This window comes from Tursiops truncatus, chromosome 5 (assembly GCF_011762595.2).
Source record: "Tursiops truncatus isolate mTurTru1 chromosome 5, mTurTru1.mat.Y, whole genome shotgun sequence".
NCBI lineage: Eukaryota > Metazoa > Chordata > Mammalia > Artiodactyla > Delphinidae > Tursiops > Tursiops truncatus.
In genome coordinates, this window is record NC_047038.1 from 97,362,600 (window position 1) to 97,387,561 (window position 24,962).

Here is a 24,962-nt window from a genome sequence, read left to right on the forward strand (position 1 = left end):
TAAGATTTTCTCATTATCACTGGTTTTAAGCAATTTCATTGTGATGTTTATGTAGTTTGGGGTTTTTTTCCCCATATTTCTTGTGCTTGTGCTTTGTTGAACTTCTTGAACCAGTGGATTTTTCATTTTGATCAAATTTGAAAAAATTTGGCCAGTATTTCTTCAAATATATTTCCTTTCCCATCCCCACTTTTTGGACTCTAATTACACTCTAATTATATAAGGTTGCTTGAAGTTGTCTCACAGCTCACTGATGCTGTTATTTACTTTTCTTTCAGTTTTTTTTTTTTCCCCTCTATATGCTTCATTTTGGATAATTTCTATTGTGGTGTCTTCAAATTTGTTAATCTTTTCTTCTGCAGCATCTAGTCTGCCATAACTCCCACCTAGTGTATTTTTTTTTTATCTCAGATATTGTATTTTCCATCTCTAAAAGTTTGAGTTGGGTCTTTTAAAATGTTTCCATGTCTTTACTTTTCACGTTCACTCTTTTCTCTAAATTCTTGAACATATGGGATATAGTTTTAGTGTTCCTGTCTACTAATTCCATCATAAGTGTCATTTGGGGATCTGTTTCTTTTGATTGATTTTTCTCCTCATTATAGGTTGTATTTTTCCTTCTTACATGCCTTGTAATTTTTGATTGGATGTCAGACATTGTGAGTATTTCCTTGTTCGGTGCTACATATTTTTGTGTTTCTTCATAGAAATTATTATTTTATAAATTATATCCTATAATTCTAAAATTACATGCTATAACTATACTCTTGAGCTTTGTTCTAGGATGCAGTTACATTACTTGGAAATAGTTTAGTCTTTTTGAGGTTTCCTTTTTTTGTGGGGGCTATTTTATTTTTAATTGTGGTGAAATACACATAGCATAAAATTTACCATCTTAGTAAAAGTTCAGTAGCATGACATACATTCACATTGCTGTGCTACCAATCTCCATGTGCCACAACTACTAAGCCTGAGCTCTACAGCCCACGAGCCACAACTACTGAAGCCCGAGTACCACAACTACTGAAGCCCACACGCTTAGAGCCTATGCTCCTCAACGAGAGAAACCACTGCAAGGAGAAGCCCGCACACCACAATGAAGAGTAGCCCCCGCTCACCGCAACTAGAGAAAGCCCATGCAGAGCAACGAAGAACCAATGCAGCCAAAAATAAATAAATAAATTTATATTAAAAAAAATCAGAGTAGTAGTTATGTGAGTGATCTGCAATGAAATGTATTATTATGGAAACACTGTGATAATCTGGGGGAGTAAGAAGCATGTCCTGGGACTCTTGATCAGTGTCAGAGTAAAGGTACATGTGGGAGAGGAATGAATGGTAGCGAGAGGGCTTTGGAGAAGTGAAGTCATCCTTTGATAAGATGAATCCTTTTCTAAAATGTTTTGCTCCTTGCTCCCCCAGGGCAATGATTGAAAAGAAGAAGCGAAGCATGATGGCTGAGAGGCGGCTCTGTGGTGTGAGGGTGGAACAGGACACCCACTGGATGGAGAGGGGAGGCTCAGGTCCTCACCCTGGCTCTGACATCCACTTGCCAGGTAATACTGAGCCCATCTTTAAACCTCACTAAGTCCTATTTTTTTAAGAAGTAAGGCCTTTCTTCACAGAAAATCTTATGCAGAAGCTCAATATATGAAACAAAGGAGAAAGCAGGGTTCTCAGACAGGGGCTGGAGGCTGGGGTCTGGCTCCCCTCACTCACCATACCACCTCTAGAGCCTCGTGGGTTCCCAAGAGCCCCATGGGCTCCCCCTCACACACACTAGACTGGTCCTCTCTGAAGGGCCTTCCGAGTTTAGAGTTAGATCTCTGGACTCCAGTCCCAAGCACTGCCCTGAGACAGTGGGCTGTGTCTTTCTGGTCCCCAGTTTGCTTAACTGTAAAGTAGGGCTGGAAGAATCTCTAATACCCCTTCCACCTCCAACACTGTCTCTTAATAGGATTCTGATGGCTAATAAATTAATAAAATACCATTGCATTGAAGCAGACTATTAAGGGAAAAGGATATTAGCCAAGTAGGCAGTGTTTTCCAAGGCCAATAAATGTTTCACCACTTTACTGAGGATTAGATTTTTTTTTCCAGATTGAAATAAAATCAGTAGACTTTGGAAGGTCTGTGAGTCTTAACCTGCGTTTCAGTATCCCACTGGGTAAAACAACGGCATCAATTCAACCCATTTTGGTGCATGTTTTTTAGTAAAGGGTATCCTTAGTAGGAAGTCACTTGAAAATACTGCAAAAGTGATTTAAAATGCCCGGAAATAATTGACTATGGTTGTATGAGATAACATCCTTGTTCTTAGGAAATAAACATGGAAGTATTTAAAGGTAAAGGCACTCAACGTCTCCAGCTTACCCTTGAATGGTTTCTAAAAATACATATTTATACATATGTATTATGGGGGAGACAAGGGAGGGAGGTAAAATGTAAACACATGATTAATATGGGTAAAGGGTGCACAGGAGTTCCTCGTACTACTTTTGCAACTTTTCTATAAATTTGAAATTATATCAAAATAGTTACAAAAGCAAAAAACTGCTCAGAAAAATACCTAACTAAAGTGTATTTATTTACCTCCTATACTCTTCCTGTAAACTTTCTGTCATATCCAAATATAAAAGAGGATATTTGTGGCATTTTTCTCCACATCATTTTCTCTTGAGTATCCCCTTTCTCCTCCCTAATTGTGTTTGTCTTTAGTGCCTGAAACAACTAAAGGTTGAAGAGGTGTGGCTGAGAGTCTGCTTAACCAATGTTCAAAGCTCTTCAGCTGCTCTTACTATACTTCCAGAGTATAGTAAGAAAACTATTGAATTTCTAGAGATCTCCCCCATCCAAAGTGATCATAGGGTAGGCGGAACAGCCTCACATGGGACCGTGCCTGTGGAAGGGAAAGGAGGACAGTGGAATGGAGCAGAAATGAGCTCAGGGAGGTAATGGGGGCAGGGAGGGGCATCATGCAGGACCAGCACATACACTGAGTGAGATGGCAGCCATAGGAGAGCTTTGAACAGAGAAGAGGCATGATCAGAGCTACATGTTAACAGGACCACTCTGCATGCTGTGTTGAGAATGGACTAGGGGGCAAGGGCAGCAGCTGGGAGACTCTGTGGGAGGAGACTCATTCAGGGTAACTTGGACCAGGATGGTAGCAGTAAAGCTGTTTGCTATATTATCCCACTCACTTTTCTATATGATGGAAATATTCATAGTTTTAAAAGATGACGTAAAAGAAGCTAGATTTTTGAAGGCATATTTAGTCCAATTGCATTCCTTCATGGAGGACCACACTGAAATGGCCTTGGGGAGACCAGAACCCGCTGTATTTTCAAAGCCTTCCAGAGAAAAGTCTATATGCCTCTGCTTATGATGAACTCCATTTGGTCCTTCTGTTCTTGACTTAGACATCACTGCTTTTTAATTTATTTTTTACTGAGTAAACATTGGTTTATAACATTATATGTTTCATGTGTTACAACTACATTATAGCGTGCTTACCACCAAAAGTTTAGTTTCCATCCGCCACCATACAGTAAATCACCCTCACCCTCAACCCCTGCCCCTCTGGTAACCACTACTCTGTTCCCTGTATCTACCAAGACACCACTTCTTACGAGAAGTTTTCCTAACACCAGGCCCCCTTCATCCACCTCCATGTCCCCATTAGGTGGGGTGCTCCCACCCTGGGCTCCACCCTGGGCTCCACCCTGTATGTCCCGCTCATAACACTTACCCTGCCTGACACATTGTTAGAGGTTCTGTGCTCCATGAGGACAGAGACTGTGTCTATTTTATTCACTGGGTCTCATGGTGCCTGGCATCTAAAGGTGCTCAGGAAATATCTGTTATGAACGGATGACTGTAACACATTCCAAAGATGAATAAATGAAGTAGCCAGTTTCAATGAGTGTCATAGGTTTGCCTGAAAAGGATATGATAGGATAACATTTCGGGTCTCACAGCCTCATAATATATGGTATAGAGAGTGCTGGTATTTTCCATTCCATTCCTCATAATATATGGTATAGAGAGTGCTGGTATTTTCCATTCCTGATGGGTGGGCCCTGGGCACCGCCCCAGGACACAGGACTTCACACTGCCCCCATGCCAGCTTCAGAGAGACAGTAGAGGCTTTCTGATCTGCTCCCTCCTCCTGCACTCTGCAATGCCGTGTGTTCTCCCTGCTTGGGTCCTCAGTGCCAGGAACTGGCCTTCAGGCCCCTAAAGAATACATACAAATCCTCTTTTCATTGCAAAAAGGATGGCATTGTCTACACTGCACCTCCCCACTTCCCCATTTCTTCTCTCTGCCTCTCTCTCTTGTGCACGTCCTCCCAGGGCATCCTGCCCCTCTTTCTCTCCTGGATGCAAGGACAGGCTCCACGTGGCTCACATTAGTCATTTCCCTGCTCCAAAACGGAGCGGGCACTCAGGTCCTTCTGCAAGTGGGAGACAGGATGGGATTGGGTTGGTTTGCGTTGAGAGCCAATTAAGTTGAATACCTTGACCTTGGTTTCCTCGGAGGCTTGGAAGCTCGAGCATGACACATATTACCAAGAATAAAAGTATCCGTGTGTGTGTGAGGGAATATTATCCAGCCATGAGAAAGAAGGAAATCCTGCTATTTGTGACAACTTGGATGAACACTTAGGGCATTGTGCTAAGTGAAGTAGGACAGAGAAAAACAAACACTGGATGATCTCATGTACATGTGAAAGCTAAAAAGGTCAAACTCAGAGAAACATAGAGTAGAGTGTTGGTTACCAGGGATTGGAGTAGATGGGAAGATGTTGGTCAAAGTGTACAAACTTCCAGTTTTAAGATTAAAAAGTTCTGGGGAATCTAATGTAAACTTGAAAGTTGTAAAGAGAGTAGATCTTTTTTTTTTTCTAACATCTTTATTGGAGTATAATTGCTTTACAATGGTGTGTCAGTTTCTGCTTTATGACAAAGTGAATCAGTTATACATACACATATGTCCCCATATCTCTTCCCTCTTGCATCTCCCTCCCTCCCACTCTCCCTATCCCACCCCTCTAGGTTGTCACAAAGCACCGAGCTGACCTCCCTGTGCTATTCGGCTGCTTCCCACTAGCTATCTATTTTACATTGGTAGTGTATATATGTCCATGCCAATCTCTCACTTTGTCACAGCTTACCCTTCCCCCTCCCCATGTCCTCAAGTCCATTGTCTACATCTGAATCTTTATTCCTGTCTTGCCCCTAGGTTATTCAGAACTTTTTTTTCTTTTAGATTCCATATATATGTGTTAGCCTACGGTATTTCTTTTTTCTCTAACTTCCTGCACTCTGTATGACAGACTCTAGGTCCATACACCTCACTACAAATAACTCAATTTTGTTTCTTTTTATGGCTGAGTAATATTCCATTGTATATATGTGCCACATCTTCTTTATCTATTCATCTGTTGATGGACACTTAGGTTGCTTCCATGTCCTGGCTATTGTAAATAGTGCTGCAATGAACATTGTGGTACATGACTCTTTTTGAATTATGTTTTCTCAGGGTATATGCCCAGTAGTGGGATTCCTGGGTCATATGGTAGTTCTATTTTTAGTCTTTTAGGGAACCTCCATAGTAGTTGTATCAATTTACATTCCCACCAACAGTGCAAGAGGGTTCCCTCTTCTTCACACCCTCTCTAGCATTTATTGTTTGTAGATTTTTTGATGATGGCCATTCTGACTGGTGTGAGGTGATACCTCACTGTAGTTTTGATTTGCATTTCTCTAACTATTAGTGATGTTGAGCATCCTTTCATGTGTTTGTTGGCAATCTGTATATCTTCTCTGGAGAAAGCTCTATTTAGGCCTTCTGCCCATTTTTGTTTTTTTGGTTTTTTTAAATTTATTTATTTATTTTGGCTATGTTGGTTCTTCGTTGCAGTGTGTGGGTTTCTCACTGCTGTGGCTTCACTTGTTGTGGAGCATGGGCTCTAGGCCCACAGGCTTCAGTAGCTGTGGCTAGCAGGCTCTAGAGCACAGGCTCAGTAGTTGTGGTGCACAACTTTAGTTACTCCACGGCATGTGGGATCTTCCCGGACCAGGGCTCAAACCCGTGTTCCCTGCATTGGCAGGCAGATTCTTAACCACTGTGCCACCAGGGAAGTACCTTCTGCCCATTTTTGGATTAAGCTGTTTGTTTTTTTGATATTGAGCTGCATGACCGGCTTGTATATTTTGGAGCTTAAGCCTTTGTCAGTTGCTTTGTTTGCAAATATTTTCTCCAATTCTTAGGGTTGTCGTTTTGTCTTGTTTATGGTTTCCTTTGCTGTGGAAAAGCTTTTAAGTTTCACTAGGTCCCATTTCTTTATTTTTCTTTTTATTTCCACTTCTCTAGGAGGTGGGTCAAAAAGGATCTTGCTGTGATTTATGTCATAGGGTGTTCTGTCTATGTTTTCCTCTAAGAGTTTTATAGTGTCTGGCCTTACATTTACGTCTTTAATCCATTTTGAGTTTATTTTTGTGTATGGTGTGAGGGAGTGTTCTAATTTCATTCTTTTACATGTAGATGTCCAGTTTTCCCAGCACCATTTATTGAAGAGGTTGTCTTTGCTTCATTGTATATTCTTCCCTCCTTTATCAAAAGTAAGGTGACCATATGTGCGTGGGTTTATCTCTGGGCTTTCTATCCTGTTCCACTAATCTATATTTCTGTTTTTGTGCCAGTACCATACTGTCTTGATTACTGTAGCTTTGTAGTATAGTCTGAAGTCTGGGAGCCTGATTCCTCCAGCTCCATTTTTCTTTCTCAAGATTGCTTTGGCTATTCGGGGTCTTTTGTGTTTCCATACAAACTGTGAAATTTTTTGTTCTACTTCTGTGAAAAATGCCATCAGTAATTTGATAGGGATCGCATTGAATCTGTAGATTGCTTTGGGTAGTATACTCATTTTCACAATGTTGATTCTTCCAATCCAAGAACATGGTATATCTCTCCATCTGTTTGTATCATCTTTAATTTCTTTCATCAGTGTCTTATAGTTTTCTGCATACAGGTCTTTTGTCTCCTTAGGTAGGTGTATTCCTAGGTATTTCATTCTTTTTGTTGCAATGGTAAATGGGAGTGTTTCCTTAATTTCTCTTTCAAATTTTTCATCATTAGTGTATAGGAATGCAAGAGATTTCTGTGCATTAATTTTGTATCCTGCTACTCTACCAAATTAATTGATTAGCTCTAGTAGTTTTCTGGTAGTGTCTTTAGGATTCTCTACGTATAGTATCATGTCATCTGCAAACAATGACAGTTTTACTTCTTCTTTTCTGATTTGTATTCCTTTTATTTCTTTTTCATCTCTGATTGCTGTGGCTAAAACTTCCAAAACTATGTTGAATAATAGTGGTGAGAGTGGACAACCTTGTCTTGTTCCTGATCTTAGTGGAAATGGTTTCAGTTTTTCACCACTGAGAATGATGTTGGCTGTGGGTTTGTCATATATGGCCTTTATTATGTTGAGGTAAGTTCCCTCCATGCCTACTTTCTGGAGAGTTTTTTTTTATCATAAATGGGTGTTGAATTTTGTTGAAAGCTTTTTCTGCATCTATTGAGACTATCATATGGTTTTTATCCTTCAATTTATTAATATGGTGTATCACATTGATTGATTTGTGTATATTGAAGAATCCTTGCATTCCTGGGATAAACCCCACTTGATCATGGTATATAATCTTTTTAACATGCTGTTGGATTCTGTTTGCTAGTATTTTGTTGAGGATTTTTGCATCTATGTTCATCAGTGATATTGGCCTGTAGTTTTCTTTTTTTGTAACATCTTTGCCTGGTTTTGATATCAGGGTGATGGCGGCCTCATAGAATGAGTTTGGGAGTGTTCCTTCCTCTGCTATATTTTGGAAGAGTTTGAGAAGGATCAGTGTTAGCTCTTTAAATGTTTGATAGAATTCTCCTGTGAAGCCATCTGATCCTGGGCTTTTGTTTGTTGGAAGATTTTTAAGCACAGCGTCAATTTCAGTGCTTGTGATTGGTCTATTTATATCTTCTATTTCTTCCTGGTTCAGTCTCGGAAGGTTGTGCTTTTCTAAGAATTTGTCCATTTCTTCCAGGTTGCCAATTTTATTGGCATATAGTTGCTTGTAGTAATCTCTCATGATCCTTTGTATTTCTGCAGTGTCAGTTATTACTTCTCCTTTTTCATTTCTAATTCTATTGATTTGAGTCTTTTCCCTTTTTTTCTTGATGAGTCTGGTTAATGGTTTATCAATTTTGTTTATCTTCTCAAAGAAACAGCTTTTAGTTTTATTGATCTTTGCTATTGTTTCCTTCATTTCTTTTTCATTTATTTCTGATCTGATCTTTATGATTTCTTTCCTTCTGCTAACTTTGGGGATTTTTTGTGCTTCTTTGCCTAATTGCTTTAGGTGTAAGGCTAGGTTGTTTATTTGAGATTTCTCTTGTTTCTTGAGGTAGGACTGTATTGCTAGAAACTTCCCTCTTAGAACTTCTTTTGCTGCATCCCATAGCTTTTGGGCTGTCGTGTTTTCATTGTCATTTGTTTCTAGGTTTTTTTTATTTCTTCTTTGATTTCTTCTGTGATATCCTGGTTATTTAGTAGCATATTGTTTAGCCTCCATGTGTTTGTATTTTTTTCAGTTTTTGTCCTGTAATTGATATCTAGTCTCATAGCGTTGTGGTCAGAAAAGATACTTGATACAATTTCAATTTTCTTAAATTTACCAAGGCTTGATTTGTGACCCAAGATATGATCTATCCTGGAGAATGTTCCATGAGCACTTGAGAAAAATGTGTATTCTGTTGTTTTGGGATGGAATGTCCTATAAATATCAATTAAGTCCATCTTGTTTAATGTATCATTTAAAGCTTGTGTTTATTTATTTTCATTTTGGATCAGCTGTACATTGGTGAAAGCGGGGTGTGAAAATCCACCACTATTATTTGTTACTATCAGTTTCCCCTTTTATGGCTGTTAGCATTTGTCTTATGTATTGAGGTGCTCCTATGTTGCGTGCATAAATATTTACAATTGTTATATCTTCTTCTTGGATTGATCCTTGATCATTATGTAGTGTCCTTCTTTGTCTCTTGTAATAGTCTTTATTTTAAAGTCTATTTTGTCTGATATGAGAATTGCTACTCCAGCTTTCTTTTGATTTCAGTTTGCATGGAATATCTTTTTCCATCCCTTCACTTTCAGTCTGTATGTGTCCCTAGGTCTTAAGTGGATCTCTTGTAGACAGCATATATACAGGTCTTGTTTTTCTATCCATTCAGCCAGTCTCTGTCTTTTGGTTGGAGCATTTAATCCAATTATATTTAAGGTAATTATTGATATGTATGTTCCTATTACCATTTTCCTAGTTATTGTAGATCTTTTCCTTCCTTTGTGTTTCCTGCCTAGAGAAGTTCCTTTAGCATTTGTTGTAAAGCTGGTTTGGTGGTGCTGAATTCTCTTAGCTTTTGCTTGTCTGTAAAGGTTTTGATTTCTCCGTCAAATCTGAATGAGATCCTTGCTGGGTAGAGTAATCTTGGTTGTAGGTTTTTCCCTTTCATCACTTTAAATGTGCCCTGCCACTCCCTTCTGGCTTGCAGAGTTTCTGCTGAAAGATCAGCTGTTAACCTTATGGGGATTCCCTTGTATGTTATTTGTTGCTTTTCCTTTGCTGCTTTTAATATTTTTTCTTTGTATTTAAATTTTGATAGTTTGATTAATATGTGTCTTGGCGTGTTTCTCCTTGGATTTATCCTGTATAGGACTCTCTGCACTTCCTGGATGTGATGGACTATTTCCTTTCCCATATGAGGGAAGTTTTCAACTATAATCTCTTCAAATATTTTCTCAGTCCCTTTCTTTTTCTCTTCTTCTTCTGGGACTCCTATTATTTGAATGTTGGTGCATTTAATGTTGTCCCAGAGGTCTCTGAGACTGTCCTCAATTCTTTTCATTCTTTTTTCTTTATTTTGCTCTGTGGCAGTTATTTCCACTATTTTATCTTCCAGGTCACTTATCCATTTTTCTGCCTCAGTTATTCTGCTATTGATTCCTTCTAGAGAATTTTTAATTTCATTTATTGTGTTGTTCATCATTGTTTGTTTGCTCTTTAGTTCTTCTAGGTCCTTGTTAAACATTTCTTTGATTTTCTCCATTCTATTTCCAAGATGTTGGATCAACTTTACTAACATTACTCTGAATTCTTTTTCAGGTAGACTGCCTATTTCCTCTTCATTTGTTTGGTCTGGTGGGTTTTTACCTTGTTCCTTCTCTGCTGCATATTTCTCTGTTTTCCTATTTGTTTAACCTACTGTGTTTGGGGTCTCCTTTTCACAGGATGCAGGTTCGTAGTTCCCGTTGTTTTTGGTGTCTGCCCCCAGTGGGTAAGGTTGGTTCCATGTGTTGTGAAGGATTCCTGGTGGAGGGAACTAGTGCCTTTGTTCTGGTGGTTGAGGCTGGATCTTGTCTTTCTGGTGAGCAGGACCTCGTCCGGTGGTGTGTTTTGGGGTGTCTGTGAACTTAGTATGATTTTAGGCAGCCTCTCTGCTAATGTCTGGGGTTGTGTTCCTGTCTTGCTAGTTGTTTGGCATAGGGTGTCACACTGGAGCTTGCTGGTCATTGAGTGGAGCTGGGTCTTAGCATTGAGACAGAGATCTCTGGGAGAGCTCTCGCCGATTGATATTACGTGAGGCCAGGAGGTCTCCGGTGGTCCAATGTCCTGAACTCGGCTCTCCCACCTGAAACGCTCAGGCCTGCCACCCGGCCAGAGCACCAAGACCCTGTGAGCCACACAGCTTCAAGCATAAGCAAGGCAAGGGAGATCCTGGGCGAGGGGTCCCACCAGGTCATGTAGAGTCCTGGACTCTCTGATGTTCTGAATAGATTTTTTTATTCTTATGAAGTTTCCCTCTCCCTGGGATGTGTTGATAGACAAGAACTCAGTGTTTGGGCTTGCTTCAGAGGAAGTGATACAGCACAGTCTTCTCCACAATGAAGCATTTGTTGTAGACTTTGAAGTACATCTTTTATCTTGGTAAAAGAGTCAGGTTCAGCTATTTTGCTTTACAGTTGGCCTTTCCATTAATTGCTGGTTTCTCGTTAAATTCTGGGTGGCAATCTCAGGCTTCTAAAAATGCATCAAGGAACTACTGCATAGAAGTCTGATTTTCTCCTGTTGTAATTCACTCAGGAGAGTTTCTAGAGGTCCAGTGGTATGGGCATGTCAAGCTCTCCTTTTATAGCCATGAATAAGTTGCTGTATCTGGCCCTTCCTTTCCAGTCCTTGCAGATTGGCTCTATTAGGTCACTCTTCTGATGCTCAGCAAGGCTGCTCATCGCTCCAGTCAGCAACTCATTGTCCCAAGAAAGTAGATCTTAAATGTCATCACCACAAAAAAGAAATGGTAAATATGTGACAGGATGGAAGTCTCAGCTAATGCTATGGCAGTGATCATTTTGCAAGATATAGATGGATCAAATCAACACATTATATACCTTAAACTTACACAATTTATGTGTCAACTGTATCTCAGTAAAGTTGGTGGGGTGGGGTGGGGGGGGTGGCGGCAGACGGAAAGCCATGTGTCCAAAGCAGAGTTTCTAGACCTTGGTTAAGAAATGCTAATTCACATTTTGGACTTGATAATTATTTGATGTGGGAGTTGTTCTCTAATTGTAGGATGTTTAGTAGTACTGTGGCTTCTAGCCAATAAATACTAGTAGCAACCTCCGCTCCAGCTGTGACATCCAAAAATGTCTCCAGACATTGCCAAATGCCCCTTGCCAGGGAGAGGTCAACCCTCACTGAGAACCACTGGTCTAAAGCCTTAAAAATGCATACAGAAATGTGTTCTATGGAGGGGGGAGGGATAAATTAGGAGTATAGGATGAACAGATACACACTACTCTACATAAAATAAACAACAAGGATTTACTGTACAGCACAGGGAACTATAGTCAATAACTTGTAATAACCTATAATAGAAAGAATCTGAAAATATATATATATATATATAAAATGGAATCACTTTGCTGTACACCTGAAACTAACACAATACTGTAAATCAACTATACTTCAATTTTAAAAATAAATAAATAATTTAAAAAAGAAACATATCCTATGGAAATCATCCAGAAATGTCTCTTGAGAAAACAAGGATGTGCATGAAGATGAAGGTACTAGGATGGAGTGCTGTTAATAAGAGCAACAATAGCAAGAAAAGAACCACCTAAATTTCCAACAATCGGGGGTTAAGTCCATCCAAACTTTGCAAAACTCCACTGCCATTAAAAAAGACAACAAAAAATAAAACCCAAGATCCACATCTGTAGGCATGAAATATGTTTCTGATGTGTCAACGAGTGACAAAAGCTAATAACAAAACAGGATTGTAGTATAACTGCAGAGAGTAAGACTACAGTCAAGCACAGAGAAAAAAGTCTAGAAGGACACAGCCCAAAATGTTAACAACAGGCATCTCTAAAATGGGGAGTTACAAGTGTTTTTTTCTTTTGCACGCTTGTATTTTCTAGCCTGTGTACGATGAATAAGTATTTACGAGATGTAAAATAAAAGTCTTCAGAAAGAAAGAGAGCAGCCTCAGGTCTCACCCCACGCCCCAACTCTTTGTTTCCTCTATTCGGTGAAAGGACCATGCTGCCTGAGGAAAGCTGTTAACCAGACGCAAAGTCTTCCTATGCTGCGTCTCTCCCACCCTGTTCACTTCTCCACCCACCCTGTCCTCCCAGGGTGCCAATTAAAAGTGGGGCTACCAGCTTGGAGAAAAGAGGAATTGCCCGTTCAACCACCAGCAAAGCTTCAGAGGTGCCCCAACTACCCCTGGCCGGGCCCTGGCTGCCCTGGGCTCTCCATGGTCGGCTCTCTGCAGCAGCGGATACTTCCTCTGGCACGTTCCAAATTCTCTAGGCCAAGGAGTTCAGACTCTGGGCTCCCCACTTCCTCCCATATCCTCACCGCTAATTAGCGCCTGGGCTCGGCCGGGGCTGGGTGGGCTGCAGAGACGACACGCCCAGCCATTGCTGCTGCTTCTCGCCAGCAGGGCCAGTGAACCAACTGCTGGGAAAGAGGGAGCAAGCACTGGTCGGGATGCGTCTGCGCCATCCCCCAGTTCACTGGACCACAACTGTCTCTTTCTTCCCACGCAGCTTCCCTCCCCTGTCCACTCCAAGTCTCCCTCGGGCATCTTGTTCAGGCTGGGACGGATGGACCCTGGGCAGGCTGGGGCTGCGGAAGCTCAAGCCAGCGGCTCAGCAGCTCCCTGGTCCTGCAGAGGAAAGCACCTCCACAGGTGTAGGTGTGGGTGTGCATGTGTTGAGGGCAGATAAAGGGAAGCAGGGGGGCAAGTACATCAGGTCAGCCACACTGAATGCGGTCGGTCCTCAGCGGCCGTATCCACGCTCTTCTGCAGACTTTGTGGCCATTAGTTCTGGCCAGAGACCTGTTAGATGGGTGGGGGGCTGGAGGCCCCTCTCAGAGCACCTTAACCAATGGGCCTCATGAAGTCACTTTGGAGTCAGTAACATTACAGATGAAGAAACAGGATGGGGACGATCTAAGTTGCTTGTCTGAGGTCACACCACCGGAAGGGAAGGCTCTGAGAGTCCCAAGTTTCTCTTCCTCGCCCCTCTACTTCCGGCCCCTGGAATGTGGGCTCCCCCCAGATGGAGCAAAGTACCTGTCAAGCAGCATCAAATATCCAGTGCGATCAAGACAAGTTCTATGATACGAAAGCAAGTCCTTGGGGCCAAGGCCCACGGTCCTGCTAACTCCCTGGGAAAGAGGCCTCGAACATCACTCGTGATATCAGAGAGAGCCAAGGACACACACAGGGAACGCTGCCCTGGGCAGTGGCCACTTCACGCTTCATGGTGTGTGACCACTGTGAGAACGCAAGGCCGTAGGAGGGCCCCATGCTTGGCTAAATACTCTGCCACCACCATCTTGAAATTCTTGATAATCATTGAACAAGGGCCCTGTATTTTTATTTTACACTCAGCCCTGTAAATTATGTAGCTGGTCCTGCTTCCGGGAAAGTTTCTTGGTCACCTTCTCCCTACCTTCCCTGCCCCCAATCTCAGGAGTTTGCGCAGGGCCAGGTCTGCACACAGTCACTGTAAGAGACGCTTTTCCGACCACCGTTTAGAACCAAAACAAAACCAACAAAAGCCCCAGATCCATGCAATTGGCCAATATCTCCTCACCAAGACAAAGCCCCTCTGCCCAGAAAGCTGCTGCTTCCGGCTTGAGACTCCTTTTCCCCCATGAACATCCTACCCTCCAAGGTCTTGCTGCCATTTTTGTGTGACACAAGTCAAATGACCAGGGGCTTTTTTCCGCTCTGCATTTTCCTGCATAGACTTGCACCTGTTTCTGTGGCTAATGTTACTGTTGGGTCTCTGTTTTCCCATCTCTGTCCTCTCATCCCTGCTCACACACTGCACACACAACCATAAATTACATTCCAGGCAGGCCAGGAATCTCTCCTCACACACATCCCTAATAAAATGTTTATCTGATGGTTTCAAGACCCTAAGCTGCCTCCAGACAATTTTTGCTAACATACGTCACCCCTGGGACTAGCCAGAGGTGGGCAGTCAAACATTAGCATCAACACATCCTTTAGAAGGTCTCTAAGAGGGCTACATGCTCCAGGGCTGTTCCTGGAAAGTAGGTCACAACCTGTGGGATGGCCAGACATTCCCCCCAGTCCCAGGAAGGGGAGGATGAGGTCAGAGAACCTGCAACATCGTGACCCTCTGATATGCCTCTCAAAAGGACAAGCTCTCCTCGAAGGAAGGTTATACATAACTGAGCGTTTCTGTCCAGGTGGTACCTATAATAACCAAAGGAATTAATGCAGATTAGTTTTCTTTGGTGTCTGGGTGTGGTAGGCATAATGATGTCCCAAAGATGTCCACGTCCTGGTACCTGTGAATATGTTACATTACATGTCAAAGGGGAAGTAACGTTACAGATGGAATTAAGGTTGCTAATCAGCTGACTTCAAAGATGAGATTATCTCGAATTGTCCAAGTGGGACCAATGTAACCACAAGGGTCCTTAAAAGTGGAAGAGAATCAGAAGAAGAGGTCAGAGTGATGCTATGTGAGAGGGACTTGACCCTCTAGGTCGAAGATAGAGCCTGGCTTTGAAGACAGAACAAGGGGCCATGAGGCAAGAAATGCAGGCAGCCTCCAGAAACTGGAAAAGGCAAGGGAACAGAATTCTCCCCCAGAGCCTCCAGAAAAGAACGTCGCCCTGTTGCCACCTTGATTTTAACCCAGCGAGAACTGTGTCGGACTTCTAACCTATGGAACTGTAAGTTTATAAATTTGTTTTGCTGTAAGTCACTAACTTTGTGATAATTTGTTACAGCAGCAAGAGGAAAATCATGCACTACCTCCTTAGATTCTTATCACCAGGGTGTGTTTAACAAGCAGAGCTAAGCTGAGGCAGGGAAAGGCCCTTGGAGGAACTGTCACTGCTTCCCTCGTGATGAGAAGGCCTGGCAAAATTATGAAGTAAGCAAAGTGATGAAAAACACCCTTTGTTTTTTGTCCTTGGGTTGTGCCACAATCCAAGGGGATCCCTCATTTGGGGGACTCCATGTGGACCTACCCCATAAAGGCCTATTGAATCCAGAAGCTCCCAAGTTTTCCCTTCAGCCTATCAAGGCTTAACTATCCTAGCTATTAACTAAAGCATGAAAGTGATCACACTGACTATAGATACACGAAAGGATAATGGAAGAGAGTATATAAATGAACACTCATTTACTGTTTATCCTTTTGGGAAATGCTGACATGTTTAATGAGCCTCACTCCAACCCAGCAGCACTTAACCTTTTTAAAGTCACAGGCTCTGCTGAGAATCCAATGAAAGAAAAACGTCAACACACACAAAACCTATTTCGGGGGCTCATGAAACCGCTGAAGCATCCAGCCTCAGCCCAGAACCCCTGCTCCAATTGCTAGGACAGCTAAGGAAGGTAATTTGAAGGCTGTTAAAGGCCTGTGTCCCTAAAATCACTTATCCCTGTTGGCTACTTCCTGCCTGTACACAAAGCTGATCCCGGGGCCAACCTACAAAACACCAGAATTATTAACAAGTACCTCTTTCCCACTGGTTGAAGAGACCTTAGGGGTAACAGACCAGAAGCCAGTGATGGGAACAAAATGTTCAAGGAATGGAGACAAGAAGCAGTGAGAGATAACCTGGGCGGGGGGTGGCGGTGGACAGATTCTGACACGGCAACAGCATATCTTGTGGGCAGAGAGGCACAAAATCCCCATTCCCTGTTAAATAGGGACTGCCACCAGCGTGAGGTGGATGAGCCTGGGGCAAGGGGGAGACTGACACCCACATCCCCGTCACGGCCACCTGGGTACATCCCTGGGCAATGCTATCCAATCCATCCCCACTCCAGAGCCACCCACGAGTCCGGTGCCCAAACCACTGCTGTGTAAGTCGGTGCCTTTCAAGGCAGTGTCACCTGAGGGTGCCCAGCAGGGCTCAGGCATCAGAAGGACATTCCCGCAAGCCCTGACTGCCCCTTACCAGCTCTGGATCTTGGGCAAATGAGTCCGCCCTGCATTCTGCCTCCGCAGATGCAAAATGCAGACGATACCAGGACAAGTCCACAGTCCCTCATCAAAACCCAAGGGTCAGATGTGCTTCAAGGTTCAGAATTTTTCAGACTTGCTAAAGGTAATAGAGTGCCTATGCATTATGGTAATACCCATGGTGGGTCTGTCATCAAACACATCGATACGAACATTCAGACTTAAAAGGATAAACAGTTTAGGTCAGATTTTGCCACCAAATGCATTCATTGTGTTAAGCTTCCCCTCTACATTAGTTATGAAATAATTTTGCTTGCAAAGTTTTGCTGTTGTTCAGAACAGCCGTGAAGACATTTAGACCCTGGAGGTTTATTGTTGTGTGGATTAAAACAGTTACAACACCCACCTCCTCTAGCCATCCCTGCACCTCAGGCCCACTTCGGTCCTGGCATCCATCACACTGAGTTACAATTCTCCTAGGTCTGTCTCCTCTTCTAGATCGTGAGCATCTTGTGGGCAGGAATGATAGCTTGCTCACCTGTGTATTCCCAGCATCTGGCCCACGATGGGCACATGTCCATAAATGTGTGCAAAATACAAGTTAATTAGTCATCTAAATCTCTCCACCTGCCTGTCTCCAAGCAGGTGGAAAAGCGCACCCCAGAAGTGCTCCCTCACTTGCTCCTGAGCCCGGGTAGACATCAGATCATCAATCTGCCTCGTCAGCATCATCACGATGGTGCGGGAACCTCTTTGGCACTTTCAAATACTTTTTTCATAAACCCAATTCATGTCCACTAGGAATGGCCCTGACCAGGGAGAGACTTGGGAGATTAGAACGTTTGCTAATCAGCAAAGCTGTATCTGACTCCAGACTCTTGTCTCCAGCCTTTAGACTGAAGAAGCACCTGGCAGCCCCAGGGGGCCAAGGAGGCCCACTTGTCTGTTTGCTTCTCTGGGAGCTGCTCCCACACGTCGCGCAGTCTGGGCACAGCGCCAGCGCGAGCTCTGCTTTCAGGACTTTGCGTCTCTCTTTCTCTGTGAAGACTCCAAGCCTGCCTGGGTTTGGAAGGCTCTCTTCACACTTATCTCTGAATGAGAGAAACCCAGCCCGGCTGCCCTGAGCAAGGCTGAATGAGCCCCGAGATCTAAACTGGCACGAGCTACAGCTTGAGAAACACTCGTGCTAAAATGGAAAAGGACTTGGAGAGCACAGCGCCTTTTCAGGAGAACGGAGAGGAAGACTCAACAGCGGGAGGAACTGAAACAGCCACTTGGATTACTGTCCTAGGTGAGCGGGGGGGGTCACCTGTGTCACGTGGTCACCTTTGTCACGTGGCCACATTGACAGGATGCAGGTTAGAATTAAGCCCACTGCCGCCCATCGGATGCACAGTGAACATCTAGAGCGTCTCCCCAGTGGTCGTCATCTCTTGGTGGGTCAGAATCGTTTACAAGGGTCCTTGTATCTCAGGTAGCAGAGAAGCCTGGGTCCAGGATGCCCCTAAAGTGTGCCTTGTCCCGGACAGAGCTGCACTGTGTCCCCGGCTGCATGGTCTAAGAAGTATCTGCTCCTCAGCAAATGAAGATGACTGGAAAGCCCCGACCCTCAGAGATGAAAGGGGCCCGAGAGAAGGGCTCCACCGACCTCCATTTTTTGAATGGACACGTTTCCTGAATGCGGTCACATCTATATAGCGGATTTCCAGCACCAACTCGCTGTCTGGTCCTGGGAACGATAATAATGGTGCCACCGCTACTCGTACTGGTGCTGCCTTCCTGGAGGGGAAGATCGGGCAGGGAGGCGCTGAGGCTGCGCAGTTGGCTGCCACACCTGAGTCCCCTCCGCAGTCCTAAGAAAGGTTTCAGCCCTGTGTAAGAAGCTGTGTGCTGAGAAAGGAGCCCCTGCAGGTATTCCCATTCCCCAAATGCTGCCTCTTATCAACCCTAAGGAGTCTCGGGCTAGTGGAATTGGAGGCAATGTAAAAGCCTTGCACCTGTTCTGAGACGGGGCAGGTGTGTGGGAATGTGACATTAAACTGCTAGGGACACAGCATCACTCCCAGGTCACCTGCCTCCAGGTCAGAGCACCTCCAGCCCACAGGGTATAAGAGGTACCCGTGGCACGTGTTAAAATGCAGAGTTCTGGTCGCTCCCCGAGGTTCTCATCCTGTAGGGCCTGGGTAGAGCTCCTGTCTGGGTAGAGCCCCCTGTTCTGCACGTTGCACGAGCAACTCAGATGACCCCCAATACACAGTCTGCAGATCAGCCTGAGAACTACTGTCTCGCTCATTACCTATGTCTGCTTCTCAGTTTCTACCCCTTCCCGCTTCTGAAAACTGCCCCTCACAAATGTTTTACCGCAAAGAGCTGGGGGCAGTTGATAGGGGAAAGGTGGCCCCCGAGGTTTTCCATGTGGACGATGTAGCCAGAATTACCCGAACTAATACTGGATACTTAAGTATTTACAGATGCAATTGTCTTGAATTTGCTTCAACCTAATCCGAAAGGGGAAAAAAAAAAAAGCTATAAATGATATTGCTAGGGTACCTGATGACATTTGGCTATCCACTGTGGATTAGATAATATCAAGATTGGGACTTCCCTGGTGGTCCAGTGGTTAAGACTCTGTGCTTCCAAAGCAGCAGGGGCCTGTTCCATTCCTGGTGGGTGAATTAAGATCCCATATGCTGCTGGGCGTGGCCAAAAAAAAAAAAGATAATATCAAGGTTAAATTCCTGGTTTTGAACATTGTACTGTGGTTGTATTCTTACTGTTAGGAAATACATACTGAAGTATTTAGAGATAAAAGGACACAATATCTCTGACTTATTCTCAAATGGCTCAGAAAAAATAGTAGTCACACATATGTATACATATACACATAGAGAATATGATGGAAATTGTTCAGTCTGCATAGAGTATATGGGAGTTCCCTGTACTGTTCTTACAACTGTTCTATGTATCTGAAATTATATATCAAAATAAAAAGTTACCCAAAAAAATCCCCAGGTGAGGGGTGGGTGTGGGGATAGAGACTCCGTTCTCTTTACTTTTATGTATGTTTGAAATTTTCTATCATTAAAACAATTCCCTGTACCAAGCCTCAGGTATGGTTTGAGTGGCACCGACCCTGGGCTGCTGGGAGCCTAGACACCATCCACAACATCACGGGCAACGACCTGTGAGCTAGGAGTACCACCTGGATTAGTGGTAAGGTCCTCCACGTTCTGTCCTCCCAACTCCCAACACTTAACGATACACCTTCACAATCTGACTTTTCCAATGTTATTTTTTTCTGATGATTAATATCAAATCTTTTGGGGGGAATCTTACATAAAGACAATTATAAACTAGAAAATAAAAATCACCTTTCAGACACACATTGCCTCTATCACAAAAGAAGTTTTTATTAGGACAGGTGATTTACTTTCAACCCCAGAACTTAGGTTGGGCCCTAGTACCTTTCCTTGCATGATTTAGGATATAAATTTAAGCCAGAATGACTGACTGATTTTTTCAAAGTTCTCATTCAGTTAAAACAGAAAAGGATAGAAGCTGAAGATTATAGGAATCATATGATAACAAGAAAACGCATATGCAGAGATGATATTAAAAATATTTGAGGGCTTCCCTGGTGGCACAGTGGTTGAGAGTCTGCCTGCCGATGCAGGGGACAGGGGTCCATGCCCCAGTCCAGCAAGATCCCACATGCCGCGGAGCGGCTAGGCCTGTGAGCCATGGCCGCCAAGCCTGCGCGTCCGGAGCCTGTGCTCCGCAATGGGAGAGGCCACAACGGTGAGAGGCCCGCATACCGCAAAAAAAAAAAAAAAAAAAATTGAGTACACCATAGGGAACTATATTCAATATCTTATAATAACCTATAATGGAGAAGAATCAAAAAAAGAATATATATATATATATATATATATATATATATATATATACACACATCCAAATTACTTTGCTATACATGTGAAAGTAACACAATATTGTAAATCAACTATACTTCAATTAAAAAACAACTGACAACCCACAAGGGCACCAACCAACCAAAACCAATGAGAACAGGTTTATTTTTATTTATTTATTTTATTTTTTTTAAGTTATATCTTGCTGTTATTATTTATTTATTTTTTGTGGTACGTGGGCCTCTCACTGTTGTGGCCTCTCCCGTTGCGGAGCACAGGCTCCGGACATGCAGGCTCAGCGGCCATGGCTCACGGGCCCAACAGCTCCACGGCATGTGGGATCTTCCCGGACCGGGGCACGAACCCGTGTCCCCTAGCATTGGCAGGAGGACTCTCAACCACTGCGCCACCAGGGAAGCCCGAGAACAGATTTATTTTTAGATTTAAGCCCTGCAGCTGAGCCAGGTATTGACCCTTTAGCTCTTGGATTGTTGGGAATTCCAGGAGTACCACAGTTATCCAATGATTTTAACCACTGGGCGAACACTGACTGACTACCAGCTCTGTGCATGAAGGAATATTAGCACTAATAACTGTGGTTTATTCCAACCTTCCTGGGAGCTCTGCCAAGTTTAGGTTCGTACCCAGTCTATGCTCAGAGGGTAGCGACAACTCTCCCCAGAGCTCCAGGTAGAGTCAAGACCCTGGAGAAATTCAAGCAGAGCTCAAAAATGTTAATGACTCACCCACTTGTCAGGAGCTAGGGAGCCAAACACAATGGATTTGGGGGTGGGAGATGGGAGGGGGAGATATGTGGGCATTATTCACACTTGCTAATAAATACCTTCTTTTGCTTAGAGAGACTCTAGGGCAAAACAAATGCTTTCAGGGACACTCCAGTGACTCACAGGCTGAGAATAGAGACGATCTTCATTGTAACCATCTGCAAAAGCTTCTTATGAATGTATTTATTAGAGGAGGGAATCGACAAACTACTTCAGGAAACAGTTACATTTTAGAAATTCATTTCTAATTTCATGCACAGAACTTTTAAAGAAGTAAGAGTATTTTCCACTTCTACTCATGCCAAGAGAACATTAAGTTGGATACACTACTTGGGGAAAATTACAGCTGTTCTCTGAGTTATAAAAGGTAGGAGGGGGCTTCCCTGGTGGCGCAGTGGTTGAGAGTCTGCCTGCCGATGCAAGGGACATGGGTTTGTGCCCCAGTCCGAAAAGTTCCCCATGCCGCAGAGCGGCTGGGCCCGTGAGCCATGGCCGCTGAGCCTGCCCGTCCGGAGTCTGTGCTCCGCAACGGGAGAGGCCACAACAGTGAGAGGCCCGCGTACCGCAAAAAAAAAAAAAAAAAAAAAAAAAAATAGGAGGGTAGAGACCAGGTCTCTGTTTTTTTACACAGTGCCTGGCTCAAGACCATAGGAAATTAATTGCTTGCTTGATAAATGTTTTTTGATGATGAAGTGGAGGATGCTTTGGGAGATGGCCTTGCTCATTCAGGTCACAGGTTGCATTTACAATCATTGTCTCTTTAGGGAACCAAGCTAAAACCAATACAGTCAAATTGCAAGTGCATGATGGTATTCATACAACAGACAGTGATACAGGAAGAAAACAAATTTAAACCTGAGTTCTAAACTCTATTCTTGTACCTCTTCATTTCCAAGTCCACTGGTATTTGATTTTTTTTTTTTCCATTTCAAGGGCAGGGCTTCCCAGGTAGTGCGATGGTTGGGAATCCGCCTGCCAATGCAGGGGACACGGGTTCGAGCCCTGGTCCAGGAAGATCCCACATGCCGCAGAGCAACCAAGCCCGTGTGCCACAACTACTGAGGCTCGCGCGCCTAGAGCCCGTGCTCCGCAACAAGAGAAGCCACTGCAATGAGAAGCCCGCGCACCGCAACGAAGAGTAGCCCCGGCTCGCCGCAACTAGAGAAAGCCTGCACGCAGCAGCGAAAACCCAACGCAGCCAAAAATGAATAAATACATTTATTTAAAAAAAAAAAGTACCTGTTGGGCGAGGTTAAGTGGACTTTTTTTTTTTAAAGTGGACTTTTAAATGCCCTTTTAAGTAAAATTTGAGGCAAGAGAACAGAAATCTGACCGTGAGGTCATCACTGACGCTCTGTGTCGCCTGAACAATGAAGACAATGACCAGCCAAGAAACCCATTCATCAGTCTGAGGAAAGTGTGTCCATGGAAAACCTTGGTAAAGAACACATTCTGGGCTTCCCTGGTGGCGCAGTGGTTTAGAGTCCGCCTGCCGATGCGGGGGACACGGGTTCGTGCCCCGGTCCAGCAAGATCCCACGTGCCGCGGAGCGGCTGGGCCCGTGAACCATGGCCGCTGAGCCTGTGCGTCCGGAGCCTGTGCTCTGCAACGGGAGAGGCCACGACAGTGAGAGGCCCGCGTACCGCAAAAAAAAAAAATAAAAAAAAACAGAACACATTCTAAGTCACTCATTGTCCATCTTTTTCTTTTTAATTCCATTCTCCCACAAGGCATTTAACACTTCCCTGTACCCAGAGCAACCTTCTCCAGCCCCATCTCACCCCATAAAATCCCAGAAGAGCAATAAAGAGTTCTGCAAGCTCCCCACTGAGGTCAGGGTGTCTCCCAGGTGGACATGGGTGCAGAGGGGCATGCAGATTCTTGGGGCACTGAGAAAGGCTTCTCTCTCCCCAGTCCTTTCCCCAAAATCACACGGAAAGTTCTTTTACAGGGGCAGAAACATCTTTAAAGTTATGAAACAACATGAAAACTTTCCTTAGAAAGAAAGGCCACACAAAGATTAAACTCATTCATTCGTCTCTTCCTTCATCCATTCCCCCAGCACAGTGTATGTTGAGCAGAGGCCATTGCCAGGTTCTGGGGAGGCAGATGTGCCATGGGAGAGCTCACAGCCTCATGGAAAAGGCAGACATTTACAACTCACTGAAATGACAGCAGGACTGGAGACAAGCTGAACGGGTAGGGAGTAGAGGGGAAGAGCGTGCTAAAGTATGAAATCAGAGCCTTTCCATGGAATGGAGGTGACACCAAAGAGGGAAAGTCATGGGAGGGAGTAAAGGCAGGCCCTGGAGCAGAGGTGTTGGCTGTCCCAGCAGCCATGCCCTCTTCTCCCTTCCCCCAGAGCCTGGGTTTTGTTTGGCTCTTAACCCCTGCCTCATGTGGCATGTGGCTCAGTGGCTAACCCTGATTAGCCTGAATCCCTTGCCAACGATGGTTTAACAAGGGACTTGGGACACAATCCTGCAAGTGAGACTTGAGGAGACATCAGCTGTGAGATGACCAGGAGAGAGTTTCTCTCTGATGAGACTTCAGGAAGGGGCAGCCTCTCTCCTCTTCTGTAGGACATTGTTGTAACTCCTGGAACTCTGGCAGCCATCTTGTAACCACAAGGAAAACTAAACTCCACAAGGCCACCATGGCAGAAATGAAACCTGCTCTTTGATGTTATTACTGAGTCATCCCACAAGTGCCCTACCTTGGGATTACTTACCAGTGAAATTAGAAATTTTCTTTATCTTTTATGCCATCCTAAGTTGAGTTTTGTGCTACTTGCAGCCAAAAGCATCCTTTGTGGAAGGTGGCCCTTTCCTGAGGCATCCTCACCTTTACCAGTTCATCTATTAAATAGACAAGCTGAATTCCCAAAGGCCATGCACAGAGACTTCCTGTTATTTTTCTCCAGCTCTACTCATGAAAATAAAATTAATTTTCTAGCCCATGAATTAAACATCACTGCTGCCAGCTGAAAAATTTTAGCAACAGCATTTTGTTGGCAAGGGAAGCAGGATCCCGACATGTTCTAAAATAAGCTACAAGGAGGCAGGAGGGGAGGAGGGAAGGCAAAGGGGAGGAGGCCATTAAACGGAAAAAGAAAGAGTTGCCAAATCCCAGCCGTGAGCAGCTTCTCTGACCCGTCGGCCTGTGGCCTGACTTGAGGGAGTGCTTCTCTAAGTTCAGTGCAGATGGGTCACCTGGAGACCTTATCAGTACAGGTAGTGATTCAATAGGTCCAGGGTGGGGTCTGAGAGTCTTTCTTTATAACAAGCTCCCAGGTGATGTTGCTGGACCACAGCCTGCAGGGACCCACAGAGCCCTCTGAAATAAGCTGCAGAAATGGGAAGCAGGACATTAAGAAGGAGGGTAGTGGGGCTTCCCTGGTGGCGCAGTGGTTGAGAGTCTGCCTGCCGATGCAGGGGACACGGGTTCGTGCCCCGGTCTGGGAAGATTCCACATGCCGCGGAGCGGCTGGGCCCGTGAGCCATGGTCACTGAGCCTGAGCGTCCGGAGACTGTGCTCCGCAACGGGAGAGGCCGCAGCAGTGAGAGGCCCACGTACCGCAAAGAAAAAAAAAAAAAAAAAGAAGGAGCGTATTGAGAACCAGCTGTTTAAGCTCAGGTTCAAGGGAGGAAGTGAGGTGAGAAGAACTCCTGTACCTCTGA

General features: G+C 44.1%; 1 protein-coding gene across 5 annotated transcripts in view; it reads right to left on the reverse strand.

Annotated features, from left to right (window-relative positions):
- The window catches only part of SCD5 (stearoyl-CoA desaturase 5), a 157,454-nt gene that overhangs the window by 124,959 nt on the left and 7,533 nt on the right, over positions 1-24,962 (reverse strand). The window lies entirely within an intron of this gene.